The sequence below is a fragment of the Myotis daubentonii genome, chromosome 19 (assembly GCF_963259705.1).
Source record: "Myotis daubentonii chromosome 19, mMyoDau2.1, whole genome shotgun sequence".
Lineage (NCBI taxonomy): Eukaryota > Metazoa > Chordata > Mammalia > Chiroptera > Vespertilionidae > Myotis > Myotis daubentonii.
Genome location: NC_081858.1, coordinates 20,039,518 through 20,057,506, shown reverse-complemented (window position 1 = coordinate 20,057,506; position 17,989 = coordinate 20,039,518). Strand labels below are relative to the sequence as shown.

General features: G+C 42.3%; 1 protein-coding gene across 1 annotated transcript in view; it reads right to left on the bottom strand.

Annotated features, from left to right (window-relative positions):
• NTM (neurotrimin) overlaps positions 1–17,989 on the bottom strand; it is an 858,055-nt gene that overhangs the window by 529,832 nt on the left and 310,234 nt on the right. The window lies entirely within an intron of this gene.

Below are 17,989 nucleotides of genomic sequence, written 5' to 3'. Positions count from 1 at the left end.
TCAACTGCACAGCAGATAAAGAAGCATTACCTCTTAATGGCCAGGAATTGACAGGCTATAAATTTCACCAAGTGCCCTCAGGTCTATGTGTTATTGTCAGGTAAAGTAAGTCAGGGGAGTAAGCAGTTTTCATTATTCCCCTAAAACATCCTTTCCTTTGCTCTTCCTGAGAGAAAATAACCCACTATTGTAGTAATTCTCTGACATGAAAAGAGCTCCTCTCCACACCCCCCTCCCCAGTTTTTCCAGAGGACATCAAGACCTCTCCCTGTTCCTCTTCAATGTTTTCCTCCTTCCACCTCTCAAGAAGCATTAGCAGACACTGCAAATGGCATCTTAGTCCATTCCTACCACCACTGCTACGACACTACCTCCTCACTGGTGGTGGTAACCATCCCTTTTAGAATGAGGGTTGTTGCCGACAATCAACTGATCTTGCCTCCTGTCCAGGTGCCATGTATCTGTTTCTGAAAGTTGGGATACTGGCTTCTGCTGCTGTAAGTAGGCAGCAGAGAGAAAGGAAACACAGTCTTCTGGATTGGGGGTGACAAAGAACTCCTTCTATTGTCATCCCCCTTCAAATAGGCGAGGAGTTAGATGTTATTATCCCCATTTTGAAGAAATGTTAAATAACTTGGCCAAACTCTCAAAATAAGACAGGATGCAAAGCTGGGATTAGAGTCAAGGTCTGACTCACTACAAAATCCACAATATTTCACTGTATAGCATTGATTCCAATTTTCCGTAGGAGCAGCATTATAAAATGCAGAACATGTTAATGTTAAAAAAAAATCTTTCCACATGGAGTTCAAACATTTTGATGAGAAGATGGCATGCTGGAAGAGTTGCCAGGTTTACCAAATGAAAATACGGGGCAACCAGTTAAATTTGAATTTCAAATGAACAACAAATAATTTTCTTAGCGTAAGTATGCCCCAAATATTGCATAGGGCATACTTATATTAAAAGTATTTGTCGTATATTATAAATGGACATTTAGCTGGTCATCTCATATTTTTTTTCTGGCAATGCTAAATGTAGTCCATCTGAATTTTAATGCCTTGAGTCTCCAGCTTCATTTTGTTGTGACAAACTAAAAATGCTATTGAGCAAAATTTAATTTGCTCTCTCCTCTGCCTCATTGACAGTCTCTACTTCCTGGGGTAACAGAGGTTCCTCCTAGGTCAAGAGTGAATCCTCTATATGTGACCATTTAAATCTGATGTTTCCTAATGTGTCCAACTGAACTTTTAAGTCCAACATTATTAAGGTATTGTACATGTACATTCATTTGTATATATGTATACATACATGCAATAAAATACCCATTCAGGAATGTGTCTCATGAATTTTGATGAATATATACATCTGGGTAACTACCACCCCAGTCAAGATGGAGAACATTTTTATCACTCCAAAAAGCTACCTCATATCCTTTGCAAAAAATCTGAATTCCCCTCCAGTCCCAGGCAACAGCTGCTCTGCTTTCTGTCACTGTAGATTAGTTTTGTTTTCCTAGAATTTCATATAAATGGAAACACAGACTGTACCATCTACAGTCTTCTGTATTTGTCTCCTCTTGTTCCGAATCATTGTTTGAGATTCACCAATATAGTTAGTTGCATATATTAATACTCCATTCCTACTTATTGCTGAGTCATGTTCCATTACATAAATTTACCATAATTTGTGTATTCATTCATTCATTGAAGGACATAGATTGTAACCTGCTCTAACATATGTGTACAAGCATTTGTATAGACATATGACTATTTCTCTTAGATAAATGTCAAGGAGCGTAATGGCTGCGTCTTGTGGTAGGTATAAGTTTAACTTTATAAAGAACTGTTATACTCTTTCCAAAGTAGTTCTAGTATTTTTCTTTCCTACCAGCAGTGTATGTTAGTTCCTATGCCCCACATTTTGGCTAAAACTTGGTTATCATGGTCAGTCTTTTTATTTATTTATTTTTATACTTTTATTGATTTCAGAGAGGAAGGGAGAGGGAGAGATGGTGAGAGAGAATTATTAATTGGCTGCCCCCTATATGCCCCCCACTGAGGATGGAGCTCACAACCCAGACACATGCCCTGACGGGGAATCAAACCATAACCTCCTGGTTCATAGGTTATGCTCAACCACTGAGCCACATTGGCTGGGCTGATCAGGCTTTTAAAATATTGGTCATTATAAGTGTTGTGTAGTTCTATTTCGTAGTGGGAATGGTTTGCATTTCCTTGAGGTCAATTGAGTTTAAAATATTCAGGAAAAAATGTTGGCTTCTTCATTAAGCAATTTTTCAGCACCTATTTTTTTTTTCTTTTTGGTCGGGTACCATGCTACAGGTACTGAATATAAAATGAAAAATAACAAACATGATCCCTACCAGGTACAGAGTTTGAACCAAGTATTAACCGTGTGCATGCGTGCGCACACACACACAAATATAAATGGTGACAAGTATCATTAGAAATGTAAATAAAGCACACCAAGAGAAAATAATAGAGGCCACCGAATTCAGACTAGGAGGTGAAAGATGAGCCTTCTTAGAAGAAGAACATTTGAAATACCCTGAAAGGTGAATAGGAATTAGGGAGGCAATGAGGAAGGGGAGGGTGGGATTCTTACAGATAGAAGAAAAGACACGTGTGAAGATGGGATGGAGCCACATTTTTACCTCGGTACTGAAGAAGGACCATAGAGTTGAGAATACTGAGGCTGGGGAGAAAGACACATAATGAGATGCAGAGGTGGGCAAGGCTGGAAGCATTAGAGCACTCCAGATTATGGAAAGCATTTAGGATTGATTCTAAGTGGAATGGAAATTCACTGGTAGGTAAGTGCATGTAGGATAAGGAAGTTACAGTCCCCAAATGTCACCCAGACTCCAGGGATGAGAATGATTTGAATGAGGCTGAGAGGGAGATGCCAGTCAGTGGCTACAGCTGTGGTTTAAGCAGAGGAATGAGGTGTGGCCTTGGAGGAACAAGTGGAAATGCAAGAGTTCAAGATGAATTTTGAGGTGACATCCACAGGATTTGGTGATGACTTAGGTGACAGGACTGTAGAAAAGGGAGTGTCAAGAGGTTACTGGGCCTCTTCCCTGAGCAGCTAAGTTGATGGAGGTACCCAACAGAGAGTGCGGAACATGGAGGGGGGCAGGACTAGGAGCCCTGTAATTGTCACAGCAACTTGTACAGAAAGCTTGAGTGACAACTACAGGGAAGGAGGTGATAGTCTTGTTGCCAGAGTAACATTTTCTGGAGTGTGAAAATAAAGACAGTAAAAATACACTGTATGTGGCCATGTGCGTGGTGCTTAGTGTAATGTCAGTGGGGGTCTCCCTGTAACTGGACACTGAGGGAAACTCAGGGCCACCACATACAGAAGTGCAGATTGAGTACTGTCCAGTTTGAACAACCATGTACAACAGCCTTGGATGAAGTTGGCAATGCCTGGGCTCATGAATAAAAGAAAAAGACGTTTCTCTCCAAAAGGAATGCAACGTAGGTATTCTGAAAGACAAAGTCTGAGAAAAATGGGGACAGACATTAAGGTAATTGGTGCTTTATCTGTGTCACATGTAAACAGATTGTCACCTAAGGCCACTTGAGTTGGACCTTCAGTCACTGACAGCTTACCGGCTTTCTTTACATTGGGCAGTCATGGGGCTGTGATTCTGTGACAGAACCTGCCTAAACAAGACGACATAGAGACCACCAGTGACTCAGCCTCTGTCTGCCCTGTAGAGCTGGCAGCAGAAAGTCAAATGGTCCTGCATGTAAAGCAATGACGATGCAGAGATGTAAGTGCTACAACAGACATGTCCCTGACAAGAGTGAGTTCCCTGTAGTGTTCATTCTGTACATGTGAGCATAACCTGAATGCTTATTGCCAGACACAGGGCTGAGCAATTTGCAAGCTCTATGTCACTTCCCCTCAGAGCAGACCTGGGTAATATTGTCCTTCCTTTATGATATGCTAGGAATCTGGGGCTTAAACATGTCAGTTTGCCTGAGGTCACAGTCTCAGGAAGTGGCCAAACCAGGATCCAAGCCCAGGGCCCTGTGACCTGTCAGCCCATGCTCCTGATGACTTTATGGCTGTTGATGGTGAGTTTATTCAAAAACAGCTTTCGTGGGGAAATGAAGTTGACTGTGTCTATTCCATCTTCTCCAGCACCCACTCCTGCTTTGACTGTTGATCTGTTATATTGCCTAGAAGGTTATGCTTCCTAGGCAATGGCCGTAGCTCTAACTGCTGAGGACATGCGCTACTCTGTGTCATTGTTTCTACTTTCAAACAATAGGATGCAGGCCACGGAGGCAGGCCCAAGAGAAGAGCAGAGCCAAGGTCCCGGATGTCAAGGACCCCACTGCTGGAGAAGCACTTCCGCATTGCACTGTGGCCCAACACAGCCCCACAGGACACCTCCCACTCATGTAGGGAGCCCATGTTACCAGGGGAGGGTGGGGGGGGGAGAGAGAGAGAGAGAGAGAGAGAGAGACGTAGTGGCACAGTCCCCTCCCATCTGTTTTGCAGGGGAGAGTGATTCTGCAAAAGCACATCAGATTAAACAAATTAAAAGAATTGCACCCCTCTGGGAACATTCTTAAAACAGAAAGTCATTGGAACCGATGTACTATTCACTCACAGCCTCTCTCCTTATAGGAAAGGAATACAATCAAAATAAAAATCACTCCTCACTCCATGTAGTAAGAGGCAATAAATGGGCACAGGGAGAGAGGGGGGAGGGGGAGCAGGTCACAGAAGCCAGAGTGTTTACAAAGCCATTAAAGGAGAATGAATAGATCTAGCCTGGTCCCCAAACAGAAAGAGATGTGAATTTTCACATATAAATAGGAAACGTTTAGAGTGTTATTAATTCAAGACAGAGAGCCTAATGCCTCTTCATGGGAGCTGTCTGGGTGTCTGGATAGCTGCAGTGACCCCTGCTGGCAAGAATCATTCTCTGCTGCTCTAGTCTATTTTCAGAACTGTCTCTGCTACCAGGGACCACGGGAAACCCTGCACACCTGACCAGGAATCCTTTCACCGCGGTGTTGCCTAGAATCTACTAGAGTGCCTGGCACATTAAAAACCCTTAGCAGAGACAGCTGAGTGGCTACATGACCAAACACATATTCTCCTATAGGATTGATCCATGATTGAACCCAGGGCACCATGATTTTGTATCCACAGTAGCACTGGAACTTTTTGAACCCAATCAATGGATTCTGCTAAGAAAGATGTACCAGGTCAGACTACAGTCACCATGAGAGCTGACAGAGGCAAACACATTGGGGCGCCCACCATTGGTCACAGTGACACAGTGGTGATGCCTTGGCCATGTCCTTGTGGGGGCTTGCCTGAGATCACAGGGAAAGGAGGAGCTTGCTAGATGAAAAAACAGGGGAGGGACCTTATGCAAAGGGAAGGGAATGCCAAAGGCACAGACAAGAGTGTTTCATGGGCTTTCGGGTAAATGACTTGGTGTTACTAGAAGTTGGGATGAGAGGTAGGTGTGGAGGTAGGTTGGTGGTTGAAGGGTTCTATGGCAAAGAGCCTCTTTATCATGAAGAAACTTGAGATGATCCGCAGCCTGTGGGCACCCACTGGGGGCTTTACATTTAGGAGTGATATGGTTTATTTTGCATGTTATATCCATAGCTCTGGCAAGATGGTGGAAGATAATTTCGGGGTGGGGGTGGGGGGAGGGGAGACTGGAGTTGGAGAGCCCAGGAAGAAAGCAATTACCTTTAGTGGAAACACTAGAGGGGCTTTGCTGGGATATCAGTAGCAAGATGGATGTGAGAAAGAGGAAGGAGGTACAAGCAAGGGCTCAGCCAGGCCTGCCTCTCCCAGAGAAGTGGAGACCAGGCCGTGGTCCAGTCCCTGGCACCCATGTAAGTGTCAGCAACAGGAACCCAGGGGGAGGGGAAGGTCTGCAGGGAAATCTCAGAGGAGATGCTGAGGTTGGACGCCTGTAAGTTATGCAGCCGGCGTCTTGATGCGGGAGTTCTGAGCTCATAGGAGTTTTGACTGCATTAATAGTTTGGGGAGCTGTTAGTTTATAGATTGCAGTGAGAAAAAGTCCATTTTCCATCTGTGCCTTAGTTTCCCTCTGGCATATTTATATCAAAAAGTAAACTGCTCCTCGAGGATGCAGTGGCTTCCAGGAAATGTTTATAACAATCATCGCATATTTGTACAGCGTTTTACAATGAAATAGGCATCTCATTTTTTCCCCCCTCACCCACAAGCGTACAGGTTGGATAATTTTACCCAAATTTCATGGGTAACAAAACTGAGCTTCTAAGATTAAGTGGCTTGGCTACAACGACTAGAGAGCGTCAGTGAGTTGTCGAATCAGAACTTAAGACCTCAGTCCTCTGAGTCCTCTCTGGACATATTGTCGAGTCTTTGTCACAGTGATTTGTTGATATCATTGTCATTGTTTTTCTGAAGGGACACTAACCTCATGAAAGAGGATACTGACATTTTAAGTTCTCAGCGTCTGAAGCAGGGGGAAAAGCAATGAGCCTTTGTAACACTCTGAGCTCCATTGAAGACAAAGGTGATTACACGCTCAGGCTTATTAATGTCTCTGCATACGCACAGTTCTGTCCATCCGAGCAAAACCCACAACTGCAAACTGTCCAGCAGGAGACAGGCAGCACGCTCAGTGCTCATCTTGATCTGGGAAATGACACTGTGAGGATCAAGGAAGGCACAGGAGGAGGCTGGCGCCTGAGGAAGAAATGCACTCATGGGCATCGTCTTCTTGCTCTCCGCAGCCCCCTCCCCCTCCCATCACAGCCCACATACAAGTCAACCACGAGCTCCCCAGTGGGCAATGTTTCACTTGTCCCCATCCTGTCCAAGGAGCTCTGTGAAAGATGTCCGTCCCCAATGGTTGCCACAGAGACATAAATTAAATCTCGCCAACCCTGAAAGTCACCTTCTGAGGGAAGTTTTTTTGGATTCTCCACTGTCTCTACTTACCTGGGCCTTCCGATTACCCATAGGAGCAGGGGAGTAGGAAGACTCCCAAAGAGAGGGCAGCGGAAACGTTGGCTGATGGGTAAGCACAGAACATGGCAGAGGGGACCATCCCTCACAGCTCCCCGCAGTGCTCTGTCCTCTGCACCCCGCAGCCCAGGGCTTAGGGGCCCAGCAGAGAGGGGCACAGATCAGAGAATGAGCACACTCCCTTGAAATGCTTCCTTTGGTGAAATTCAACAAGGACAGAACGTAGGGTTTCTTCTGCCCCCTGAGGGAGTGTGCTTCAGTGCGGCCGCTGTACTCCTTCTCTGTAGGGACTAGAGGTCTTCTAAGCAGGAACCTTAGGATGGAGCCATGGCGCCCAATGCGTGGTTAAGCCGGGCCAAGGCTCTGGTCCTAGCAGACATAGTGCTTCTCAGCCACCAACTGTATTTTCCTAGAGCTTTCGAATTTCCAACACCTTCACAGTCATTCCATCATATTTGGCCCTATCCTGTAAGGCAGTTGTAGCTTGAATAACTCTCTTGATTTAAAAGAGTGGGAGACTGAGGGGCTGAGCCCTTAACTGACCTGGCCCAGGCTCCCTCAACCCCCAACCCTCCCCTCACCCCACCCCAAGGCCTCCTAGTTCCCAGAACTGACCCTCTGTTCCCTTTAGGAATCCTTTAAATCCTACAGGGATAGCTCCAGGAAATACAGCTGCTATGACACAAGCAATGATCATTGTCACCCAAGGCTGTAACTCCACAAAGTGGCTCCTGGCAGCACCATCAACTGGAGAGTAAGTGGGCACCACCCCATGGCAGTGCCCGGGGCTGTGTGCCAGGGACTGTCTAGAGAGGAGCGCCCCCTTATGAATAGAGGGAGTGGCTTCAGCTGAGTCATCACTGGGCATATTGTCAAGTCTTTGTTACAGTAATTTGTTGGTATAATTTCCCAGATCAAGATGGGCACTGAGTGTGCTATCTGTCTCCTCCTGGAGAGTGTGCAGCTGTGGGTTGTGCTCGTATGGATAGATCTGTGTGCCTGCAGAGACATTAATACACTGGGTCAGTAGGCAACGTGTGTGCATCTGCCCAGGAGATAAGCACACGGGTAGCCCGTAGCCCAGGCAGTCTGATGTGTGAGCTTTCCAGCAATCCAGGCATGACGTCAGTGCTAGGGGTGACGCACCATCCTACAATGACGTCAGGGGAACAAAGGATAGCCGGATCTGAGTGTCTCAGGCTAACCAGTTTCATATTCAATTCCTGTGTCCAGAAGAAGTTGGGCTTAAGGGCAAATCTGTTATGTTTATCTACCTAATTGTGTCAGAGTCCAGAAAACAACCCAGTTAGAGAAGTCTTGGTTTTTAGCATTTCATTGTCTAACTCTAATCCATATCGGATTACTTAATAGACTTCTGGATGCCTCTTACCTTCTCCACAGGTTGTCTGCAGGCTGCGTGGAGGGGAAATTGCCAGCGATGTTTGACATCGGGAGCTAACTTTCTCCCAGGACAGCTTAGTTTGCTTCTAATGGTAGTCAGTTCTTTCATGTTTTTATTGAGTAGGAAGAAGGGATTGATTTGCATGTTCTGTATTACAAACATCATCTCTATACAGATTTAGATGGGGGAAAAAACCACCTTTTTTGGTAAATTTGCTAAAATATTATAAACTCATAAGAATAAAGTCAATTATTCAGTCCCTTTAGGTTCCGGATTGCAGTTTTATTGGTATGGAATTTAATAATACTTAGCACTTCACATACCTAAAGTAGTTTACAAACATTAACAAATCAATCCTCTCAGTGGCTCCTTACAGTTAAGAAATAATTAAATTACTTCTGATTCACAGAAGAGGGACATCAGGGAAGGCGACGGAATTTGCTTCAAGTGACAGAAACGTCAGTATCTTCAAAGTAGGAAACACAATAGGACCTGCTTCTGAGATACGGGGTAATTTCAGAATGTTAAGAGTTTCTAAGCGTAAAAAAAAAAAACATGTAGTTTTCAATCTAAGAACCAATCAGATGCTGGCAGATTATTAGAGACAGAATATGCCATGAGGGAAGTAGGAATGACCACAAGGTCCATTTGGTCTGAGTGTGGGAATGACCAATCCAGAGGGTAGACCAATCTCAGTATTGGGGCATCGTCCTGGATACAACAGCTCTGCCCGAAGCACGTCAAACTCAAAGGCTAACACGGGCCAAATAAACGAGACATGTGGCCCACGGGCCGCGAGTTTGACATGTTTATTCTACACAAAGCCCTACTTTATCTGGACCATGACGAGGGATGTACACATTCTCAGAAAAATAAGAACATCTGTTTCCACTATGTCCTATGACTTCCCGGTCTTTTTGCCTGTTCTCCTTGAAATGTAGAGGGAAAATTCTCGAAGGTGCAGTGGCTTGCAAATAAAATATATTTGAAGACTGGGGTAAGTCATCAATCTGATATGCCTTCATTCTGATGGAACACTTAGTAGGGACTCTGCATATGGCAATTCAATGTAACTGTTCCATGATCCTTAACTAATTTAAAACCTACATAGCAAATTACCCCTCTGAGGAAGAGCCCATGAAGGGTTAGCATTGTATTTTGTTTGGTTTTACCTTGTTTTGCCACATCTCATTTCTGGAAAACAACATCTTTATTTTTTAAGAAAATTTTTGTAAATGGAAAAACATCATAATATGGCCTTTACATTTTATTTTCTTCTTCCATTTTATCTCTATCAAAATTAGTTCTTCAATAACCACCAGACATCAGAATGGATATATCCTAACCAAGAGTTATTATTTTTAGAATTTAAAAAAAACAAAAACACCTTGTTAATAATATCCAGCGAAACACACAATTAGGAAAGGCTTATCGATAAAGAAATAAAGAAACAACTTTTTAAGTGGAAAACATAGGCCCAGGCCTGGGAGATTACCACCAAGTCTCAGCTAGAAAAAATTTAGTTGAAACCACTGATCACTTTATAAGAGGAGGAAAAGGAGACAAAGATATGTTCTCTGAACTCCCCTCTTGCAATAATTGAACTGAACCATCAAGCAGAGCTAAAGCCCTCAGAGGGTTTCTTGTAAATGCACTGACATTGAAAAAGTGAACTTGAGTCTATCAGACTGTGTCATCCCTCAGAGATGCCTGTGGGCACGCCTCCCCAGGACCCAGGCGGCACGTAGGCATGCGGTTCATACAGATTTCATGTGCACGCTTGCTGAATTGTTGCCATGAAAAACAAACTATTATTTCATTTCTCTGTCCTCACCCGTCACCTAGATTCTATGCTACTTGAATACATGGTTCTTTCTTTCTATTTCTCCCAAAGCAATCAATTCTACTTCCATTGTTTTTTAGCGGACCAGTCTGTCTACCACGAGCTCCCCTGCTTTAAATGGAAATAAATTAAATGAAAGTAAATAATGTATGCTCCCCCTCACACATATTTTACCCCGAGCTCACAACATGGTTAAATTGATTTAAGTGCCATTTTATCAAATATTGGAAACAGCTTGGCTAAAATCACAATTTCTATGTAATTCACATAGGTTATTTCTCTAGCTCCAGAGAAAAACTATATCATAATTTAGATTACAGATACCCAAAGATACTCATGCGCTCTTTGGTTGTTTTAGTGTTTTGTTTTAAAAAGAAAAAAAATCATTTACATAGTGTTTCTCTCAATATAAATAGTTGAACCGAATGATCACAAAATGAATAAATCTAAAAACAACCAAGCAAGCGGTAGCTTATAGAATGAGGTAGCATGCTATTATTCAGAAATGTTTTCTCAAGGTCACCACAAAATTTCTCTCAGAATTTACATATGTTGAGTGTCTTTATTAAATTTACTAGAGGCCTGATGCACGAAAATTTGTGCAAGAGTAGGCCTTCCTTCCCCCGGCTGCCGGCACCGGCTTCCCTCTGGCACATGGGACCTGGGCTTCCATCTTCCAGCCACCTGCAGGCACCCAGGACCTGGGCTGGCTTCCCTCCACCCCGGCTTGGTCAGGAAGGATGTCCGGAATGACGTCTGGAAGGCATCTGGTATAATTAGCATATTACCCTCTTATTATTCTAATTAAGATTAGGTGACTCTAAATTCTAATTTTGTTTTGCTACATTAAACCCACAAGTTGGGCAATCTGGGCCATCATTCACTTCTCCACACTCTCCGCTTCCTCTTTGAGTTCCTTCCTTAGTCTTGCCTTTCCACTATCGTCTATTTGTAATTCCACTTGCCAACAAGTTGTTCACAATACTGAAATATTAATTTAGCTTAAATATCTGTTAACTTTATAATTATGTTTTCATCACAAAGTCTGTGATCACCTCGGTGAATGAAGAAGGCAGGTCAGTATTCAGGAGCAAAAACCCAGTTTCTAAAGATGGAGCATATTTGTGTGGCTCTGGTATATTTGAAATTAGGGATTCGCATCACTGTGAAATGCACTACCTTCTCAGAGCTCACACATTCATCCTCCGCCTCTGCAGTGATGGAGAGCCCAGACCCACAGGTGAGTGCACCCTCGCCATCAGTCACCTGTGTGCTTCCCACCCAGGCCCAGCCCTCCCTGGGCTAGGCCATCTCCCCTGGATGGGGGTCCTCTAGCAGTGCTCACCCGGTTCCCTGCAAACATCCTGTGTCTTAAAGGTCATGGGAATGATCAAAGACGACGAAACATCCATTATGACGATTATATTCCAGCAGAGCCTGGCCTGCCCTCAGTTCCAGCTGCCACAGTCAGGGTCAATCAACTATTATTCTAGCTGCTTTTCACAGCCCACTGACTTGAAATTGACTGCCTGCAGCTCTGTTTTAGTGCAGGAGGGAGAGAGAGAGAAAGAGAGGAAGAGAGAAAAAGAGAGAGAGAGAGAGAGAGAGAGAGAGAGAGAGAGAGAGAGAGGTAGGTAGGTGTAAAAGAGAGAGGTAAGAGAGAGAAAGAGAAAGAGAGAGAGAGAGAGGGATAGAGGATATAAATCATGGAAGGAAATTCCAGAATCAAGAGTATTTTTCAGAAAATGAAAAATTTCTAGGGATTTTAATATAAGCCGTTTAAAAACAAACAGGTGGCTTCATTAGCGCCCAAGTCTAGTCTACGGAGTAGGTAAGAACTATCTTTTTTGTGGGTAATAAGTGACCACCATAAAATAATGAAACTGTTAACAATAGCCTCTTATTAGTGAAAAGGGAGATGCCTGCTGAGTATTCATTACGTCAGGTACTGTGGGCCTCCTGTCATTTGATCCTCAGGACACCCCTGAGACGGGCAATACGTCTTCCTCCTTTCCCACATGTGGAAACTGAGGTGTCCCGAGGTGAGCAGCTTTCCTGGAGACCCAGAGACAGACCCGGGGGCTGAGGTTTGCACAGCCACACGGCACAGCCCCGTGAGGGGTCGGGGTGGTATCCTGCTGCTGCAACAGACGGGGGGAAACTGAGGGCGAGTGACAAAGGTAACTGTAGAGGGCTGCCTGGGAGGCACCTAGGCATTTTCTTATAATTATTGTCAATTGAACTCAGAGCACAGGCAGAGCCACGCCCTGGGAACATGCTTCCCCAATAAGGTTGGACATGTTAATCAGGCAGGGGCGGAGCTAGATATGTAAATCTAGGCCTTTAAAATAAACCTGCTGTGTGGCTCAGGCCGCTTTTTGCCGCCTCTCCATCAGAGAGGATGGCACCCACCTGGCCCCAGCTTAAAATCTATTTCTGCGTCTTGGTCTTTCTTTAATTTCTTAATCCCCAGCTCCTCCACTCAGCAAATGGACTGTTTCCTTTTCCATGCGGGACATGGAGAAGAGAGAAACAGCCCCCCACATTTGGCGCCCCCGAACAGGGACTGAGTACGGAGGCAAGAGAAGAAAGCGAGGGGGTCACTCCCAGAAGCGTGTGCACACAGATTCAAAGGAATAAGGTAAGGGGAGTGTATTGTTGTGAATTGATATGAAATAGCTAGGTGTAAAACGTGGGTAATCCTCAAAAAAATGCTTTAAACTATGCTCTGTTAATTGTAATCAAATTCTCGATTTCTTTCTTAAGCTTTGTTGATGAAACCTGGGAAAAGGTTAGAAAGCAGTTGTGTGACCAATACTCAGCAAAATGTCCAGAGAAAATAATATTTTAATTGGTGATGGCCTTGATTCAGCACAGGAGAGTTTAAGAATGTCTTAAGTGGGGTGCAGCCACGGCCTTACAGCCTGGAGTGGAAGGGTGCGAGTCTCTAAGAATACCATCTGCACCTCCTCTGCCTCCACGTGTAAACTACTTGTAACCAAGTAGAAAAGGATTAAAGGAATTTCTCAGCAACTGCCTATGATTCTTTAGCTTAAAAAATCTTTTCTTTCCTTAAAAAAAAAAAAATAAATAAAAATAAATAAAAAATTGAAAAATAAATAAAATAGAAAGAGTAAATGCCAGACCATTTCTGAATCTTCCCCTAAGAAACAAGGAGGTGGGGGAAGCTCACGTGGTCATCCAATATGGACGTCACTCCCCAAGAAAGCCACTTCTTTACCTCATCTTCGCCATCTTTATCCTTTTTTTCCAGCTAATGACTTAAAGCTTTTACAAATTCATAAATGCATCTGGGATTTCTGTGCACATGTAAAGGGAAAAGGCCAGTTTAAAAACGAGTGCGCATAGTTTTGAGCTGATCTTGACCTTTTGCTGTGTACAGAATAAAGACCTGAGACTGTTTTGGCCTTAAAAATGGCGGAGATGAACCTAAGAAAGAAATACAGGCTGGTTTCCCAAGGCGATCTAAAGTAGCTCTTTTGAAATTTCTTGACTTCCCCAGCAGGAAAATTGTGACCATTTTGAAATTTAGCAGTTATGCCAGGCTTATTGGCTGGAAACTTAAAACTTTTAAGTTCAAATCATATAAAAGTATTGAGATTTATAATACTGAAATGTTGATCTGTGTATGCCTAGTATGAAGTCTAGATGATAGAAGTTAATCTATTAATTGAAAATGCTTTATATTTTATTTGAAATGTATCCTTAAATGTAAAAGTCTCTTTTCTTGCCATTGAAAAGGTTTAAAGCTACATACTTTTTTTAATGGAAGGAGGGGTAGACACGCCCTTCCCCTAGCATGTAGGTAATCCAATTCCCGCCAGCAGCCATCTTTAGGAATGTTAATTTGCATTTCAATGGCTATACCTTTTGCTAGAGACCTTCCAAGAAAAGGTCAAGCAGCCAAAAGGTGGCTCCTTTGAAATCAGCTTTCCGCCAGTAGTCATTTTGTAATACCTACAAGTTAGCTTCTCAGTTTCCCCGTGCAGACAAAACATGGTTTAAGTTAATTATTAGATTTTAAAATTTATTCTTAAAAATATAAAAGTGTAGTTAATCAAAGAACTGCTAATATTTGACTTGTAAGCTCTGAAAGTTTAAAGTGCAAATTGAATCGGGAGAAATTAATTAAATATCTAAAGTATAACTTGTTTTTGAAAAAATAAAATGTGTTTTCTCTTAAATAATTAGGAATTCAAAATATGTTACTTCTTGGTCTGATTTAAAAATGAGGATTAATTTTATGAACTCAACTGAAAAATTTTTAATATAAAAACCAGTTTAAATTTGATTGATATTCTTTAAGATAATTATAAAGGGTATAAACAGCTAATGAGATTTCTGTTTGTCTAAAATATAATGTTGGTCATCTATCCTTTAGGGGTTTTGGTTTGCTCTGTCAAAGAGCAGTGTAGACAGCCGCCACTTTGTGCTGCCTGACTTGGCAGCCACCATGTTGGCCGCATGGCCTGCCGCTCCCCTGGGGGCCGCCATCTTGAAACAGCAAAGGCCCCACCCACCCTCTGACTTAGCCAATCACAATAGGAATGTCTGCTCACTGAGGCAGGATGGGATCTCAGGGGTGGAGTTTTAAGGCGGAGTTTTACTACGGAAATGCGGATGGGGCAGAAAGTGTGCTTGCCTCGTGAATTTATTTAATACTATTTTTAAGAAAATATTTTTAATACTTAATAAATTAGCAATCACGGTCTTAATATAATTTCAGTGGTATGATAGACCAATGTTTTCAGCAGTTGGCTTTATAAGGGCCGACAATAGAGCTCATATTTCTTAAAAGGCTTGTAGATAAGAGACATTTTTAAGTCATCTTAAATTCTCATAGTTATACATATATCATAAACAAATAAAGAGTAATTGATTCCATGGTCAAGACTAGATCCTATTATGTTGAGAACTGCTTTTAAATGTTGAAAAATTTTTTAATTAGATGTGTATTTGACAGTTTTTCCCAAGTGCAATATTTCAAAATATAATATGCTTGGTTGCATAAGAAATTTCTGCCAAATAAAAGAAAAAATTGATTTATTTGTAGCAATGTCTTTATTTAAACTAACAAAAGCACCATGCTGCTGCATTTTAAATTAGGCTGGAGGTGGGGCAGCATTTGCACCTCGTGTATCAGACATAAAATTACTAAATTTACTAATCTTTGTAAGCAATTGAATCCTAGTAAAGTAAAATTCTTCTAAAAAGTTACTGAAGGCTTCCCATGATCCCTCTGTATATGCAAATAAGCCAAAAGGGAATGCTGTTTAAAAATATTATTTTAAATTTAATAAAAAGGAGAAATTTTAATATTTTGAAATATCTTCCACTAATATTTATAGGATAATCTAATGCTTTGCTGTTAAAATACCAAATCTGAAAATAAGTACAGTCACCATAAATGTTTAATGACTTTGACTTGAAATACATGGCCTTGTGGCACTATCAGTCAACATCCAAGAAGTAATCCTATAGGTTACTTGGTGTAAAAGAGAAAGATTTTTCTTTTTTAAGTTGAAGTTCTCCAAGTGTAATCCAGCAGGAAGAAGACAAACCAGACAACCAACAGCCCAGAGACCACCTGGGGCACGGTAAAGTGAAGTATGGTAAAATTAACTCAGGTGAAAACTGTAAGTTTCATATTGGTCTTAGAAGGCACATTTTTCCTTTACCTGGGAAGGACAGCACAACTATCCCAAGGTCAGAGGGCTCCAGTTAGTGTGTCAACTCAGTGTTCTGGAGACCCAAAATTGTAATCTAGATAAAGTGCCTAAGTTTAACCCAGGTCACCCAAAGATTCCAGATGCTGTCTCTGTTTCTGTCCTCATTCCAAACTTGAGACAGCCAATTTAAAATTGAATTGTCATGACCTAGCGCAAAGAATATTCTTACATGGTATTATTCTACAAGTTTCATTAATAATTTTGATGCTTTAAAACAGTATATTGTGCATTTATCCCAAACTTACAAATAATTCAATTAATATTTAAGGACATGAAGGGATTTATTCCCCCTGGGAAGGCACTTAAGCATTCTGTATTGACCTCTCTTGACCTTTTTGCCAAGAGGATTTCCTCTTCTCACAATCCAATTGTCTATAGCTGTTATCTGAGCTCTCCGTTCAAGCTGAGATCATGAAAAGCTGGTACCATGGATCTGTCTCTGGCCCAATGGCATAAGTTGGGCCCTCTCTGGAGAAGAAACCCGGGTTCCCTATGATCAATGCCGGGGTCCTGCCAGCAGGCGAGGGGATCCAAAGGTAGTTTCTGGGCATGGAGGCCAGAGGGACATAGGCTACCAAGGAGACAAAACTGAACCTCACATCACCCTACTTGGCCCAGAGATGGCTGGTAGTCAAAGACGGGTAAGACCCCACAGGGTGGGGCGACCTAAGACAGGCACAGTCGGGGGCCAATAGGAGAAAACTTGGGGTTCAACAGAGGTGGGGCACAGATCCTCACCCCCACAATGGTGCAGGGGCTTGAACACTCGCCCCTTCTGAGGAAGGTCTCCTGTCCCCATGGCTGCTTCTTGTTTCCCATGCCCAGCCCAGATCAGGAACCAAATAACAAAAGACTTGGTCCAGCTGAAAATGGTACCCAGAAAAATGAAGACTTAGTTTAACAGACCCTAAATTTAAATCTAGCCTAACAGAAATGCTTAAGCCTCCTCAAGGATGTAAAGTGATCCTTTCAATTAATATTTACAGTGTAAATTAAGATTATTGTTAAAATATTAAATTTGACAGTAAAATAGTTAAGTTTTCAAATTAATTAAATTTGGCTAACTTGAAATAAATATTCAAACAGTATTAACCAAAATTTTCATTTCATGGTAAAATTGCTTAACATGCTATAAACCTAAAGCAGACATATTTTATGCAAAAAGTTGGAATTTAAAGTTATCTAGACTGCATTGTAAGTTTTCCGAAAATCCTCCTAATAATTAAATAAAAAAGGGGGGATAGTGGAAAAATACCATGTAAAGAAAATTATCCTATAACTAAATTAAAATTTTTTCATTAGCAAGACACCCAGAAAAAACACATGATGTCAGGGAAAGCCAGGAGAAGATCATTTCAAAGAAAAAATCCCAAGTAAGTTTTTCTTTATTAACCTTTGGTCGAGAATATGTTTGTATATTTTCAGAAGAACAGCTCCGAGACCATGTAGATTCTGGCAACAATAGATCCCAACTGACCAGATTGCTCCAGCCACAAAGACAGGAAAGACAATTCAAAGATAGAGATGGTGAAGACGCCTTGTCATGATAGCAGTCAGCACCTGTGCATTGCTGCAGGTTGCCCAGGACCAAGAGCAAGGAAGAAGGAGCAATGCAGCCAATTCGGGTGCCAGAGTGTTACATCCGTCACCACAATGGACTCAGACATTCACTCAAAAGGACTAAGTACTGCCCCAATGACAGCAAAGGGGAAGAAGAAAACTGAAAGATGCAAGGGACTGTTGTGCCAATATGGAGTCATCTGAAGAAGTTAACGACTGAAGTGCAACAGATTGTGGAAAAGTAAGAAGTTGAAGCTACTTCTTCAACCATGTTCCTGCTCGTGCTAGCATCTGTTAACTGCCAGTCTTCTGCAAAGTCTTGCAAAGCCAAGTCCAAGGACTCTGAGTAAATATACACCAGCAGCAAAAGAGACTTTTTTTTCATTTAGTAGCAAAAATGTT